This window comes from Arachis duranensis, chromosome 9 (assembly GCF_000817695.3).
Source record: "Arachis duranensis cultivar V14167 chromosome 9, aradu.V14167.gnm2.J7QH, whole genome shotgun sequence".
Taxonomy (NCBI): domain Eukaryota; kingdom Viridiplantae; phylum Streptophyta; class Magnoliopsida; order Fabales; family Fabaceae; genus Arachis; species Arachis duranensis.
The window spans coordinates 47,300,618-47,316,452 of record NC_029780.3 but is presented as its reverse complement, the minus strand read 5'-3'; the positions used below and the strand labels follow the sequence as shown (position 1 = coordinate 47,316,452).

The 15,835-nt window shown below is 42.2% G+C and overlaps 1 non-coding gene across 1 annotated transcript; it reads right to left on the bottom strand.

Moving 5' to 3' along the window:
- Positions 1-1,295: 1,295 nt before the first annotated feature.
- On the bottom strand, positions 1,296-1,404 carry LOC127742025 (small nucleolar RNA R71). Its single transcript, XR_008003212.1, has one exon. It is a non-coding gene; the product is annotated as a small nucleolar RNA R71 (small nucleolar RNA).
- Positions 1,405-15,835: the final 14,431 nt, after the last annotated feature.

Below are 15,835 nucleotides of genomic sequence, written 5' to 3'. Positions count from 1 at the left end.
TTAAATTTCAAATTCAAATCTTTTCAAAATCAAATCTTTTCAAAAATCATATCTTTTTCAATTTACTATCTTATCTTTTTATCTTTCTTCAAACTTCAAAAATCTTATCTTATCTTATTTCAAATTCAAATTTTAAAATTCAATTTAAAAATTTCAAATTTCAAATTTCAAAAACAAATCTTTTTCAAAAATCAAATTTCAAATCTTATCTCTTTCAAATCTTTTTCAAATCTTTCCAAATTCTTATCTTATCGTTTCTAGTTTCAATTTTTAAATCAAATCTTTTTTAAATCTTTTCAATTTCTATCTTATCCTTTCTAATTTTAAATTTTAAATTCAAATATTTTCTAATCCTCTATCTTATCTTGTTTTCAAATCTTCCTTAATTAGTTACTTGTTTTCTCTTTCTTCTTTTTCAAAACTTCCTAACTACTCCTTTTCTCTTCTAATTTTTGAAAATATCTTCTCTATTTTGCTCTCTTCTTTTTCGAAAATCATCATCAAATTTTCAAATCTTTTTAGTTCATTAACCTTTATTTTTTAATTCAATAAATAATTAAAATAAAAACAATAATATTGTAATTCTAGTTTCACTTCTACTTTTCAAAATTTTCTCCTTCTATAGCCGAATTCATTTTTCCTCTTCTCTATCATCATTCTTCTTTCTTTTCATCTTCACATCTCACAGGGAATCCTCTGTTCTTGAACATAGAGCTCCCATTCTTCTTCTTTCTTGTTTTCTTTTTCTTGTTTATGACCAGTAACAAAGACAAAGGACCTCTCTTTGATCCTGAACCTGAGAAGACCCTAGGGAGGCACCTGCAACAAGTTAGAGCACAACACTCCGAAGGGATCCTCACAGATTTATTCGAACAAGAAACAAAAAATACAGACATGGCAGACAATGCTAATGGTGGAGGAGAAGCAAGAAAGGTTCTTGGAGCCTATACTGCACCCAATTCTGATTTCTATGGGCGCAGCATATCCATCCCTGCTACCAATGCCACCAAATTTGAGATGAAACCTCAACTGGTGACCTTAGTTCAATAGAACTGCCAGTACCATGGACTTCCACAGGAAGATCCAAATAAATTCTTATCTGACTTCTTGCAGATATGTGACACATTAAAGACCAATAGAGTGAGTCCTGAGGTCTATAAATTTATGCTCTTTCCTTTTCTTGTAAGAGACAGGCTAGAGTGTGGTTAGATTCTCAACCTAAGGAGAGTCATGACACATGGAAGAGGGTGGTCAATGCATTCTTGACCAAGTTCTTTCCACCCCAAAAGTTGAGCAGACTTAGGGTGGAAGTTCAAACTTTCAAACAAAAATAAGGTGAATCCCTCTGTGAAGCCTGGGAGAGATACAAGCAACTTATCAGAAGATGTCCTCCCAACATGATCTCAGACTGGACCACACTAGATATCTTTTATGATGGTCTCTCTGAGATATCCAAGATATCATTGGATAACTCTACTGGTGGATCACTCCACTAGAAGAAAATGCCTGAAGAGGCAAGAGAACTAATTGGCATGGTTGCAAACAACCAGATTATGTACACTTCTGAAAGAAACCATGTGAATAATGGGGTTCCTCAGAAGAAACGAGTTCTTAAAATTGATACTCTGAATGCCATACTGGCTCAGAATAAGATCTTGACCCAATAGGTCAACATGATCTCCTAACATGTGACTGGACTGCAAGATGCAGCTGACAGCACTCAAGCAGCTTCCTCTAAAGAAGAAGCTTATGGTCCTAAATAACCCATGAAAGAGGAGGTGAATTACATGGGAGAACCCTATGGAAACACCTACAACCCCTCATGGAAGAACCATCCTAACCTTTCATGGAAGGATCAGCAGAAGCCTCGAAAACAGGTTCAGTAACAGACCACCATTCCCACCTTCTCAGCAACAATCACAGACTTCTAGGCAAAGCATCTCTGACTTAACCACCATAGTCTCTGAGCTATCAAAGACCACTCATAGTTTCATAACTGAGACTACGTCCTCCATCAGGAATCTGGAGGTACAAGTTGGTCAGCTAAGCAAGAAAATCCCTAAGATTCCTCCCAACACTCTCCCAAGTAACACTGAAGTTAATCCAAAGGAAGAGTGCAAGGCCATCACTGTAGAAGTTGAGGCCAAACCTGAGGAGGAAAGGCAGGCATTGAACGCTAGTAAGGAAGCCCTTACTGGGCGTTCAACGCCCAAGGATATGCCACTCTTGGTGTTGAATGCCAGTGAGGTACACCCCACTGGGAGTTCAACGCCCAAACCTACACCATCATTGGCATTGAACGCCAGGAAGGAGGTCCCTCCTGGGTGTTCAACGCCCAACTTAGCACCATTACTGGCGTTGAACACAAGTAAGGAAGACCTTAATAGGCGTTCAACGCCCAAAACACCACAGGAGCTGGCGTTCAATGCTAGTAAAGGGATCCCTACTGGGCGTTCAACGCCCACTAAGGATGTCCCTACCCAAGAACTCAAGGAAATTGTTTCGAGGGTTACCTGAAACTGTAGGTTGATCTTGGATGAGATCTTCTGTATTGGCCGGAGATGCTGTGTCCGATTTGTTGGACTTGGTGACGGTCCTGATTCCTTTGTCCCCAGAGGGTGGGGGGTACCTACAAGGGACTCTGATGCTTAAGTTAGCAAGGGTATTAAGCAGGTATTGAGTAGAATCAGAGTATAAGTTATACCTTGGTGCTCTAGTGTATTTATAATGGTGTAGAGAGATCCTCATTGGATAAGATAAGTTAGTTATCTTATCTTATCTTTATCTTTGAGCAAGGTCATCTTATCTTTAAGGGAACCGCCTTTATCTCTATAGGCTTGGGCTGCCTTTGGATTTGGGTCGTGTTCCTCTGTTTGGTCCCTTTATTGGGCTTTCCTAGTAGCTTGATCGAGCTCTTTGAGAAGAGGTCGGGTCGTTATGACCTGAAGAGGTCGGTTGCTTTGTCCGTAGAACATCCCGGGTCGGACTGCTCGACCTAGGGTATCAACATTGCCCTGCTCGAGCTCGATCTTTATTTGGAGGTCGAGTCTTTGAGCCTTCTCGAGTGAAACAAAATTTGAGCATTTTGTCACTTTTATCTTTGTAGAGCTCCTTTTTGAATGCGAAACATTTTCTGTTTCTTTAAAAGCACGTGCTTTTGCATTAGCGCTCTAGCTTTGGAAACGTGCGAGGGTTTAATACCCTCATTAATTGGCTTTTAATGCCCCATTTCTCTTGGTTCTTTTATTCAAATTTTTTATCCAAGAGACGGTTTTCTTTTTCCTGTAACTTCCCTTCTTTTTCGCTGTTTCTATCCTACAGTCTCGTTTTTTCTCTGTGACACTTTGGTATTTGCTGGTGCTTCTGCTTCGCAGTCGATCTTCGCTGCTTTGCTCTTTTCATCTTTTTTCCTCAAAGCTTTCCTCCTTCTTCCAGGTTGGTTTTGCTTTCTCTTCACCGTTTATTTCTGCTGCTTTATTTTTGATTCTTTTGATGATGCTTCTGATTTTGTATGTTGGAAAGCTTGAACCTTTTCCTTGTTTTTATACTTGGTTTATTACTGTGATGCCCATTTCCTGGTCTTCTTTCATCCTTATATATGCTTTGGGTGATTTTCCTGGTTCTGGCTTTTGTTTAGGGCATCGTGTGTTGTCGTTTGATTTTTGCACTGTAGTTTTGAAAAAAGGTTGCTCCTTTGATAAGTTGTTTGCTTTATTGATGATTTTGCTACACTGGTTGATGATCTTTCTCCGACTCTTCGTCTTTTTCTCCTTGGATATTTTCTGAGATTTCACTCTGTCATTGCCTCCAAAGGATGCCACTGGACCTTGGTGTGCGTCCTGGGGTTTTCCTTTTACTGTTTATTATGCTTAAGGTCGCACTTGTCCGAGTTGCTTCCATTTTGTCCGAATTTATTTCTGGATTAGTAACCCGTTTCCTTTTGTTTGTAGGATTAGTTGGCCATGTCATCTTGCAAAAATATTATCGAGACGTCCTCTAAGGTTCCTGAGGGGATGTCTAACTGTTTGGACTCCCTGGTGTTTCTGTGTGTATCCCTAGCTAATGCGGAATTCTACGCGGAGCATAGGAAACATCATCGGATATGTAGTAGTGAGACTCAAGAATGCAATTATGAATTGGTGGCACCCGATTCTGATGACAGGGTCTATTTTCCTATTCCGACCCAGGGGGAGCGTCCTTTCTTTTTTGCATACGATTTCTTCTTTAGCCAGATAGATATTACCCTTCCTTTTACTTCCTTTGAGACCGACCTGTTGTGGTCTTGCAATGTGGCCCCATATCAGCTTCATCCAAATTCTTGGGGTTTCATTAAGATTTTTCAGATGGTTTGTCATGAATTTGGTGTTAAGCCCTCTTTAATCCTTTTCTTGTATATGTTCGTGTTGACCAAGACTGGAACTACCAAAAAGAAAGCTTCTTGGATTTCTTTTAGGTCGGCCCAGGGACATAAAGTCTTTTCCATGTATGATGAGTCTTTCTGCAATTTTAAGAATTACTTTTTCAAGATCCGAGCTGTTGAAGGAGCTCGTCCTTTCTTCCTGGATGAGAATGGCGAGCCTCGTTTTCCTTTAGAGTGGCAAAGAAATGTAGTTATGTCTAGGTATACCTGGGAGATGTTAGACGAGGTCGAGCAGGCCTTTGTCGCTGCCTTGGAGGATATTTGGGGGGAACCTCCTCATCTTGAGACCAAGAAATTTTTGGGGGATCCATCCTTGATCCGTGCTATGCTGGGTATTTTATAAACTATGTTCCCATGTCTTTTGTTCTCTGCTTTCTTTTCTGGATATTCATAAGTCGTTGTGTTTTTTCTTCTTTTTCAGAGATGTCGAAGAATAATGACTCGCTGAAGGCCTTTAAGAAGGCGAGGAAGGCTACCGCGGCTCAGAACGTCCTGGCCAAGGTGGTCGAAGAAGGGTCCTCCCAGGTTTTGTCAAATCCGTCTGTCCCGAGCTTTCCTGGGCCAAGGAGGATGATCCCGACTCCCCTGGTTCGTTTGGTTGATCCGCTTCCGACTTCAGTTGGTACCTCTGCTCCTTCTGTCGCTCCTCCTCCAAAAAGAACTCGGACTGTCGAGCCGTTTAACCTTGGTGCTCCCGACTTTGATGCAGTTGGGTTTGTAGACCAACAGATTGCTCCCTACGGTGTCATACCTACCGACGATGTATCCATTCTTCGTCATTTAGACTTTGTTACTCGGAGTGGTATTACACTGGCACACATGGGAACGGCTTTATACCGAACTGCTCAAGATCTTCCTATCCATGCTACCAAGGCTTTTATGGAGGAGGCAAAATCAGAGTTTGACCAAATTAAGGGTTTGAAGGAGGAGCTCGAGGTGGAAGTGGCCGAGCTAAAAAAGGAGCTAAAAGGGAAAAAGGCCCGGGCTATTGGTCGGGCGGCTGCCGCGCAACTGGCCGAGGATACGGCTCTAAAACATAAGGATATGTATGTTACTACTTATAGAGAGATGATGGAGCTCAGGAGTAGGTTGGAATCTATTCAGGCCGATTACTCCAAACTTCAAGGTCATCTTGTAGGTAGTGTTACTGCGGCTTATGAGAATCTGAAAGAGCAATTCCGAGTTCTTGCGCCAGATCTCGACCTTTCCCTTATTAGCCTGGATAATATTGTTAGGGATGGTAAGATTGTTCCTGACGATCCCGATGATGATGATGATGATCGTACTTTACTGCCTGCTACCAAGACTTCTGCTGTGCCGACTTCTCTGACATCTACTGCTGGCATCAGTCGTCCAGAAGGGGAAACGGATTGCCAAATCTTGAACCGAGATGATGGGACGATAGATGCGGTGCCTCTTTAGACTCGTCCTCCTTCACCCCGAGTTGATGCTGCTGAGAAGTCTAATAATGTTGACTGAGTTTTCTTCCTGTTTAATGTAGATAGCCCGGCTTTATGGGCTTTTGAACTCTTTATCTTTGTAAATGGTGTTTTGCTGACTGTTGGTACTTTTTTGGGTTCCTTGTTTAGCAACTTTTATTTTGGAAAACAAAGTAGTTTTCGAGCTTCCGGGGCTGATTTTGGTGGCATCCGAAGCTTGCTATTATCATAACTTAGTAGTTTTTATCTCATGTATGCTTGCACTCATCTTGGTACTTTTGTAGGCTGGGATTTTGTCCGACACGATCAGCTTGACTCTTTGGCTTGGTTTTGTTTGTAATCCTCCTTTTTGGACCTCATTTAGGTCTCTTTTGGGGACTATTGTTGTAATTTGTGTCCTGAGCCTGACTTCATCATGTCAGGTCCTGTCGAGTTACTTGGTAATCCTCTTTCTTGGACTTTGTTAAAGTCTCTTTTGGGGATTACCTTTTATAGCTTTACATCTTTCTGGGCCGCCTTCATCATGTCGGGCCCTGTCGAGTTACTTGATAATCCTCTTTCTTGGACCTTGTTCAGGTCTCTTTCAGGGATTATCTTTGTAACTTATCCTTCTGGGCCGACTTTGTCATGTCGGGCCCTGTCGAGTTACTTGATAATCCTCTTTCTTGGACCTTGTTCAGGTCTCTTTCACGGATTATCTTTGTAACTTTTTGTAGGAGTCCGACTTCCTCATATCGGGCTCTTCAAATTTATAGTAATCCTCTTTTATAGGGTTGGCCAGACCTCTTTCCAATGCTTTACTTATAACTTGGGTTGTTGTGGCTAGTCCGACTTTTTGTGTCGGCCAGTCTTTTAAGCTATTTTATAGCAATCCATTTTATTAGGACCTCGTCAGGTCTTTTCTATGGATCACTTTCTATAACTTCTTGCACTATTCTGTCTTCATTTTTCCCGATTTTGTAGAATTTGGGTTTTTAACCCTCGTTTTTATCGTGATCGCACAGTGAATTTGGTTTTCACTTTCTGTCGATCTGTAGCTTTATAATCGGGCGATGAATGATGTAGAATAATACGACTTGAACATTTGTAGGGAATCTAAACAAATTTTATTAAAAGAGAATGCAAATATACATGGGGTGTTAATTTCCTAAGTCGGGTAATTTTAGGTCCTGGCTGGGCGCCTCGTTAAAAAACCTTTTTCAGGAAAAAGAGTGCGCCTTGTCCAAGATCTTTTATCATCCCTAGCTATAGTACCTTCTTAGGTTGTAGGCGTTCCATGACATAGGAAGCTCTCACCCGTCGAGTTTGAAAAGCCTGTAGTAGCCCTTTCCCAATACTTCTATGACTCGGAAGGGTCCTTTCCAGTTTGCTGCCCGCTTTCCTTCTCCAGGTCGAGTTGTTCCTATGTCGTTTCGGATTAGGATGAGGTCATCTTCAGCAAAGGCCCGCTGTATTAATTTTCGGTTGTATCTGGAGGCCATTTGTCATTTCAATGCCTCTTCCCTTATTCGAGCTCTTTCTCGGATTTCCAGAAGTAAGTCGAATTCTTCCCTTTGAAGTTGGGAATTGGCTTTTTTGCTAAAATGGATTACTCTGGGTGATCCTTCTTCGACCTCCACTGGGATCATCACCTCCATTCCGTAAGTTAATCGGAAAGGTGACTCCTTTGTCGTGGAATGTGGAGTCATTCGATATGTCCATAGGACTTGCGGGAGCTCCTCAGCCCAGGCTCCCTTTGCACCCTGTAATCTCCGTTTTAACCCTGCTAATATAACTTTGTTAGCAGCTTCAGCATGTCCATTGGCTTGGGGGTGCTCAACAGATGTGAATTATTGTTTTATATTCAAGTCGATCGCTAGTTTTCTGAAGCCTGCGTCTGTGAACTGGATACCATTGTCTGTAGTGATGGAGTATGGAACTCCAAACCTTGTGACGATGTTTCTATAAAGAAATTTCCGACTTTTTTGAGCTGTGGCATTGGCTAGGGGTTCTGCCTCGATCCATTTTGTGAAGTAGTCTATTCCTACTGTGAGGAATTTGACTTGTCCCGATCCTTGAGGAAAAGGTCCGAGGAGATCGAATCCCTATTTTGCGAATGGCCAACGTGAGGTCACGCTAATGAGTTTCTCTGGCGGCGCAGTGTGAAAGTTTGCACGTTTCTGACATGGTGAACATGTCCTTACAAATTCTGTGGCCTCTTTTTGTAGAGTTGGCCAATAAAATCCTGCCCGAAGTACTTTTTTGGCGAGTGCCTGTGTTCCGAGGTGATTGCCACAAATGCCACTGTGTACTTCTTCTAGGACATCTTTTATGTTGGAAGTCGGCACGCATTTTAACAGTGGTATTGAAATTCCTCTTTTGTATAGAGTATTATTTATGATGGTATAGTATTGTGCTTCCCATTTTAACCTCTTTGCCTCTTTCTCATCTGTGAGGAGAGCTTCTGTTCTGAGGTAGTTAATTATGGGAGTCATCCATCCATGATCGCGACCTGTTATGGTTAGGACTTTTTCTTCTTCTGAGATTGATGGATTCTGTAGAATTTCTTGGATGAGGCTTCTATTGTTGCCTCCTGGTTTGGTGCTGCCTAGTTTTGAGAGTGCATCGGCCCGGGCATTCTTTTCTCAGGGTATGTGATGAATCTCATACTCTCCGAATTGTCCAAGCTGTTCCCTGGTTTTTTCCAAGTACTTTCTCATAGTGGGATCTTTGGCTTGGTAGCTTCCTGCTATTTATGAAGTAACTACCTGTGAGTCGCTGAAGATGATAAGTTTTTGAACTCCAACCTCCCTAGGCAACTTCAAACCAGCTAGTAGTGCCTCATTTTCCGCTTGATTGTTTGAGGCAGGGAACCCAAATTTGAGGGAGAGTTCGATTTGGGTTCCCTGCTCACTTTCAATTATTACGCCTGCGCCACTTCCTGTTTTATTTGAGGAACCATCCACATATAGATTCCATTCTGTGGGGATTTCCAATGTGTTCGTGAATTCCGCAATGAAGTCGGCCAGATATTGAGATTTGATGGCCGTCCGGGCTTCGTATTGCAGGTCAAATTCGGACAACTCGACTGCCCATTGCAAGATTCTGCCTGCCAAGTCTGTTTTCTGTAAGATCCCTTTTATGGGCTGGTTGGTCCAAACTTTAATGGTGTGAGCCTGGAAGTATGGGCGAAGTCGTCCTGATGTTAATATGAGAGCGTAAGCGAACTTTTGTATTTTCTGGTAGTTCAGCTCGGATCCTTGTAATGCTTTGCTGATAAAGTATATGGGTTATTGCCCGCTGTTGTCTTTTCGGACCAGTGCTGAGGCTATTGCCCGATTTTCCACCTTGAGGTATAATGTGAGTGGTTCTCCTTCCCGTGGATGACTTAGTATAGGTGGCCGTCCCAAGAATCTTTTGAAGTCTTGAAAGGCTTGCTCGCATTCTGCTATCCATTCAAACTCCTTTCCCTTCCTTAGAGCGGCGTAGAAGGGGAGAGATCTTATTGCTAATCCAGCCAGGAATCTGGACAAGGCTGCCAACCTCCCATTGAGTTGTTGTACCTTTCTGACAGAAGTCGGAATTTTCATGTCGAGTATGGCCATGCACTTATCCGGGTTTGCCTCGATTCCTCTCTGTGTGATCATAAAACCAAAGAATTTACCAACTTCTACTGCGAAGGTGCATTTGCGGGATTGAGTCGCATGTTGTGTCGCCTTATGGTGTTGAATACTTGTGTCCAATCGGATAATAACATCTCTTCGTTTTGCGTCTTTACTAGCATGTCGTCCACGTAGACTTCCATGACCTTTCCAATGTGATCAGAAAAAACCTTGTTTATTAATCTTTGGTAAGTGGCTCCCGCATTTTTAAGGCCAAAGGGCATGACAATGTAGCAGTAATTTGCCTTTGGGGTTAAGAATGAGGTTTTTTCTTGGTCGGGTGGGTACATTGGGATTTGGTTATATCCCGAGTATGCATCCATGAAGGAGAGGTATTTATATCAGGAGGAGGCATCTACCAGTGCGTCGATGTTTGGGAGCGGGTAAGGATCTTTTGGGCAGGCTTTGTTGAGATTAGTATAGTCAGTACACATTCTCCACTTCCCGTTTGACTTTTTTACTAATACGACATTAGCAAGCCATAGCGGGTATTTGACTTCTCTTATGAAACCTTCCTCCAGTAGAGCTCGTACTTGTTCTTCCACAGCTTGAGAGCGTTCTGGTCCTAGCTTTCTACGCCTTTGTTGTACTGGCCGAGATCCCGGGTAGACTGCTAGCTTATGGCACATTAGCTTGGGATCTATGCCTGGCATGTCTGCGGCTTTCCATGCAAAGAGGTCGACATTGTCTCGTAGAAACTGTATGAGTGATTCTTTGATGTCTCCTTTTAGGAGTGTGCCGATATTGGTTGTTTGGTCCGAGGTATCCCCGATCTAGATTTTCTCTATTTCTCCTTCAGGTTGTGGGCGAAGCTCTTCCCACCTCTGAACTCCACCGAGCTCAATTGTGTGGAATTCTTCTCCTCTGCCTATGAGGTTTAGACTTTCGTTGTAACAGCGACGCGCCATCCTCTGATCTACTTTTATTATAGCTATTCCTCCTGCAGTTGGGAACTTCATGCATAGATGCGGAGTCGAGACTATTGCGCCAAGCTGATTTAACGTTGTCTGACCTATTAGGGCATTGTAGGCTGAACTTACGTCGACTACGATGTAATCTATTTTGAGTGTTCTTGACTGACTTCCTTTTCCGAAAGTCATGTGGAGTGAGATGTATCCCATCGGTTGAATTGGGGTATCCCCTAGCCCGAACAGGCTGTCTGGATACGCTCTGAGTTCTTTTTCTTCCAGGCCGAGTTTGTCGAAAGCTGTTTTGAATAATATGTCGGCAGAGCTCCCCTGGTCTATCAGCGTGCGGTGAAGATTTGCGTTTTCCAGTATAATAGTGATGACCATAGGATCGTCATGCCCTGATGCGACGCCAGATGCGTCTTCCTTTGTAAAAGTGATCGCCGGGATGTCGGGTGCTTCCTCCTTTTCTGCGACGTGATATACGTCTTTGATATGTCTTTTGCGAGATGATTTAGAGATTTCTCTCCCGGCAAATCCGTCGTGTATCATGTGGACATGTCTTTCTGGCATTCGAGATGATAGTGCGGTTGGTCCGACATCTTCTGCTCTTCTTCTTTTTCTTTGTTCATCATCATGGGTGGCCAGATATCAATCTAGCTTTCCTTCTTGTATGAGCTTTTCTATGCCATTTTTTAAATCAAAACACTCATTAGTGGAATGCCCGTGGATCCGATGGTATTCACAATATTCAGCCCGGTTTCCTCCTCATTGTTTGCTTTTGAGTGGCCGAGCTGGTGGTATTTTTTCCGTATTGCAAACCTCTCTGTATACATCCACAAGAGACACCCGTAGAGGGGTGTAATTGTGGTATTTTTTAATTTTCTCTCCATGTCGGTCTTCCCTTCTTCTATAATCTTTATCCTTATCCCGGGGGGTGAACCAGCCTTCGAGGTCTTTCCCAGTCGGGAGTTTTCCTCCATGTTGAGGTACTTTTCCGCTCATTCCTGCACCTCGTTCAAAGATGTGGGGTACTTTTTGATATATCCATTAATGAGGCCCATAATAGCGGCTTCTGTTGGCAGGTTCTGTATATCTATGCATGTCTTGTTGAATCTTTCCATGTAGTTGCGCAGGATTTCCCGTTCTCCTTGTCTGATTCCCAGTAAGCTCGGAGCATGTTTAGCTTTGTCCTTTTGAATGGAGAATCTGGCCAAGAATTTCTTTGCCATGTCGTCAAAACTTGAGATGGACCTAGGAGGCAGGTTGTCGAACCATCTAATTGCTTTTTTTGTTAAAGTAGTTGGAAAGGCTTTGCAACAAACTGCATCTAAGGCGTCGGTGAGATACATTCTGCTTCTAAAATTGCTGAGATGATGGCCGAGATCTGTAGTGTCATCGTATAAGATCATGTCTGGGAGTTTAAAGTCCTTTGGGATTTTCTTCTTCATGATCTCCTTGGTGAATGGGTCTTGCTCCTTCCGGGTGCTATCTTCGGGAGTGGATCGGCTGGTTTTCGTCTTGACATCGGTTTCAAGTTTTAGGAGTTTGTTCTCCATTTCCCGGCGTCGCCTTATTTCCCTTTGTAGGTCCTTCTCGGCCTCTCGTTGGTGTAGGGCTTCTTCCTCAAGTTATTTTAACCGGTCTTGAAATGCATCCATGGCTCCCTCGTTTGGGGAGTTCTTCTTGTTGTTGATTTGGGAAGTATCTTTTGAGGTTGTGTCCACGTTTTTATACGGCATTCTTTCCTCTAGATCTGAGCTGTGGTCGTTGTCATGGTCGTCCGCCATGGTTATGGGATGATGGTGGACGAAATTGTGATCATCAACAATGGCTCCAAAGACTTGGTGCTCTTAAACATGAATCACACTTTGTCACAACTCCGCACAACTAACCAGCAAGTGTACTGGGTCGTCCAAGTAATACCTTACGTGAGTAAGGGTCCCACGGAGATTGTTGGTATGAAGCAAGCTATGGTCATCTTGCAAATCTCAGTTAGGCGGATAATAAATGTTATGGAGTTTTCGAATAGTAAATAAAGCAGAAAATAAAGATAGAGTTACTCATGTAATTCAATGTTGGGAATTTCAGATAAGTGTATAGTGATGCTTGTCTCTGTTGGATCTTTACTTTCCTACTGCTTTTATCCAATCTTTGTCACTCCTTTCAATGGCAAGCTGTATGTAAGGCATCACCGTTGTCAATAGCTACATCCCATCCTCTCAGTGAAAAAGGTCCAAATGCTCTGTCATGGCACGGCTAATCATCTGTCGGTTCTCGATCATGTTGGAATAGAATCCCTTGATTGTTTTACGTTTGTCATCACGCCCAACAATCGCGAGTTTGAAGCTCGTCACAGTCATTCAATCCCGGAATCCTACTCAGAATACCACAGACAAGGTTAGACTTTTCGGATTCCCATGAATGCTGCCATCAATTATAGCTTATACCACGAAGATTCTGATTAAGGAATCCAAGAGATATGCGCCCGGTCTAAGGTAGAACGGAAGTGGTTTTCAGTCACGCGTTCATAGGTGAGAATGATGATGAGTGTTACGGATCATCAAGCCCCCAATGTCTAAGATCGCATAAACTGATCAAAGATGTCTAATACAATAGTAAACTATCCTATTTATACTAGACTAGCTACTAGGGTTTACAGAAGTAAGTAATTGATGCATAAATCTACTTCCGGGGCCCACTTGGTGTGTGTTTGGGCTGAGCTTGATCTTTACACGAGCTGAGGCTTCTTTTGGAGTTGAACTCCAAGTTGTAACGTGTTTTTGGCGTTCAACTCTGGTTCGTGACGTGTTTCTGGCGTTTGACTCCAGAATGCAACATGGAACTGGTGTTGAGCGCCAGTTTACGTCATCAAACCTCAAATAAAGTATAAACTATTATATATTGTTGGAAAGATCTGGATGTCTACTTTCCAACGCAGTTAAGAGCGCGCCATTTAAAGTTCTGTAGCTCCAGAAAATCCATTTCGAGTGCAGGGATGTCAGATTCCAATAGCATCAGCAGTCCTTTGTCATCCTTCTATCAGAGTTTTGCTCAGGTCCCTCAATTTCAGCTAGAAAATACTTAAAATCACAGAAAAACACACAGACTCATAGTAAAGTCCAGAAATATGAATTTAGCATAAAAACCAATGAAAATATCCCTAAAAGTAACTAGATCATACTAAAAACTACCTAAAAACAATGCCAAAAAGCGTATAAATTATCCGCTCATCAGATGACTTCCAGGTTCCCCGGCAATGGCACCAATGTTTCGAGGGTTACCTGAAACTGTAGGTTGATCTCGGATGATATCTTTTGTTCTGGCCGGAGATGCTGTGTCCGCTTTATTGGACTTGGTGACGGTGCTGATTCCTTTGTCCCTAGAGGGTGGGGTGTATCTGCAAGGGACTTCGATGCTTAAGTTAGCAAGGGTATTAAGCAGGTATTGAGTAGAATTAGAGTATGAGTTATACCTGGGTTCTCCAGTGTATTTATAATGGTGTAGAAAGATCCTCCTTGGATAAGATAAGTTAGTTATCTTATCTTATCTTTATCTTTGAGCGAGAGATCATCTTATCTTTAGGGGAACCGCCTTTGTCTCTATAGGCTTGGGCTGCCTTTGGATTTGGGTTGTGTTCCTCTGTTTGGACCCTTTATTGGGCTTTCCTAGTAGCTTGACCGAGCTCTTTGAGAAGAGGTCGGGTTGTCATGACCTGAAGAGGTCGGTCACTTTGTCTGTAGAACATCCTGGGTCGGACTGCTCGACCCAGGGTATGAACAGAAATCAAGGGTCATGTAGAGACCATAGAGGTTCCACTGAATGCACTTCTGTAATTCATGAGTTCTGATGAACACTCATCCTCTGATGAGGATGAAGACATTGCGGAAGAGCTGATTGCTTGGTACTTAGGAGCTCTGATGAAGCTAAAAGCCAAGCTATTTGGAACTGAGACACTAGAGGAAGAACTGATGCACCACTGTTTCGTGGTACATCTTGTGCTTAATTGAGTGAATTTTATCCACTAATCTCACACTTATTCATAGAAATCGCATGTTTTACATTTTTCTTCCTGATTTTGTGCTATGATTGAAAACCTGCTTCCTAAGCCTTTAAATTATTAGAATATAATCCTTCTCTATACCATTCGATACTATGATATGTGTGTTCAGTGTTTTAAGGATTTATAGGGCAGGAATGGCTTGGAAAATGAAAAGGAAGCTTGCAAAAATGCGAGGAACACAAAGAAACAATGAAGCTAATCAGTGAGAATCGACGTGCACGCATGGCCCACGCGTGCGCGTGATGTGAAGCATTCCATAGCGACGCGCACGCGCACCTGACGCGTACGCGTGACTAGCACAGAATACAAGAGATGCATACGCGTGACTGACCTGTATGTGATGTGCGGAAAACGATCCGACACAAAACTCACCGGCAAGTGTACCGGGTCGCATCAAGTAATAATAACTCACATGAGTGAGGTCGATCCCACAGGGATTGAAGGATTGAGCAATTTTAGTTTAGTGGTTGATTTAGTCAAGCGAACAAGATTTGATTTGAGTGATTTGTATCTGACAGAAACTAAATTGCATGAAATTAAAGGGAGAGGGGTAATTGACTGAAAATTAAAGGTGCAAGGAAAGTAAAAGTGCTGAACCTTAAAGTGCAAGAAATTAAATGGCAGAGACTTAGAAAGAAAGAAATGTAAATTGCAGAATCTTAGACTGCAAGAAATGTAAATGACTTGAATTGTAAATGGGTCAGGGATGTGGGATTGCAGAAATTAAACAAAGAAAAATAAATTGCAATGAACAGGAAAGTAGAAGATGAGATTAATTGCAATGGATTTCAAACAGAAACTATAAATTGACTTGAAGAAACATTCAACAGAGGAATTGAAAGGAAAACTACAGATCTCAGGACCCAAGAGACTAGATAACCAAGTCTAGATCTCAATGCCTTCCTAGATCCAAATTCAGAGAGCACTTGCAAGAAATTTAAAGATCAGACAATAGAAGAGTAAATCAGAAATTCAATTTCTAAAAATTGCAGTAAGTGAAAACAGAGAGATCTCAAGATGAGATTGAGACAGAATTTCCTCAATTCTTCAACCCAAGATTCAAGACAAGTGTAATTGAAATTGAAAACAAGAAAACTAAGAGGAAGAGAATTCAATTCTCTTTCCCCGAGAACAACAACTCAAAAATCTAAAATGAGCTCTCTACTACAAGTCTATGAAAAATTCTAAAAGAAAGCTCCCGAAAGCTCCCCAAACTACTTAAATTCTAAGCTATTTATACACTCTCTTCAATTGATCTTCAAGCCTTGAATTGGGCCTTTGCTCTTGATTGAATTGGGTTGAAAAAGGCCTCTGTTGATTGCACTTGGAGCTGGAGAGAAACCCATTGTGAACCGGGCTATGAA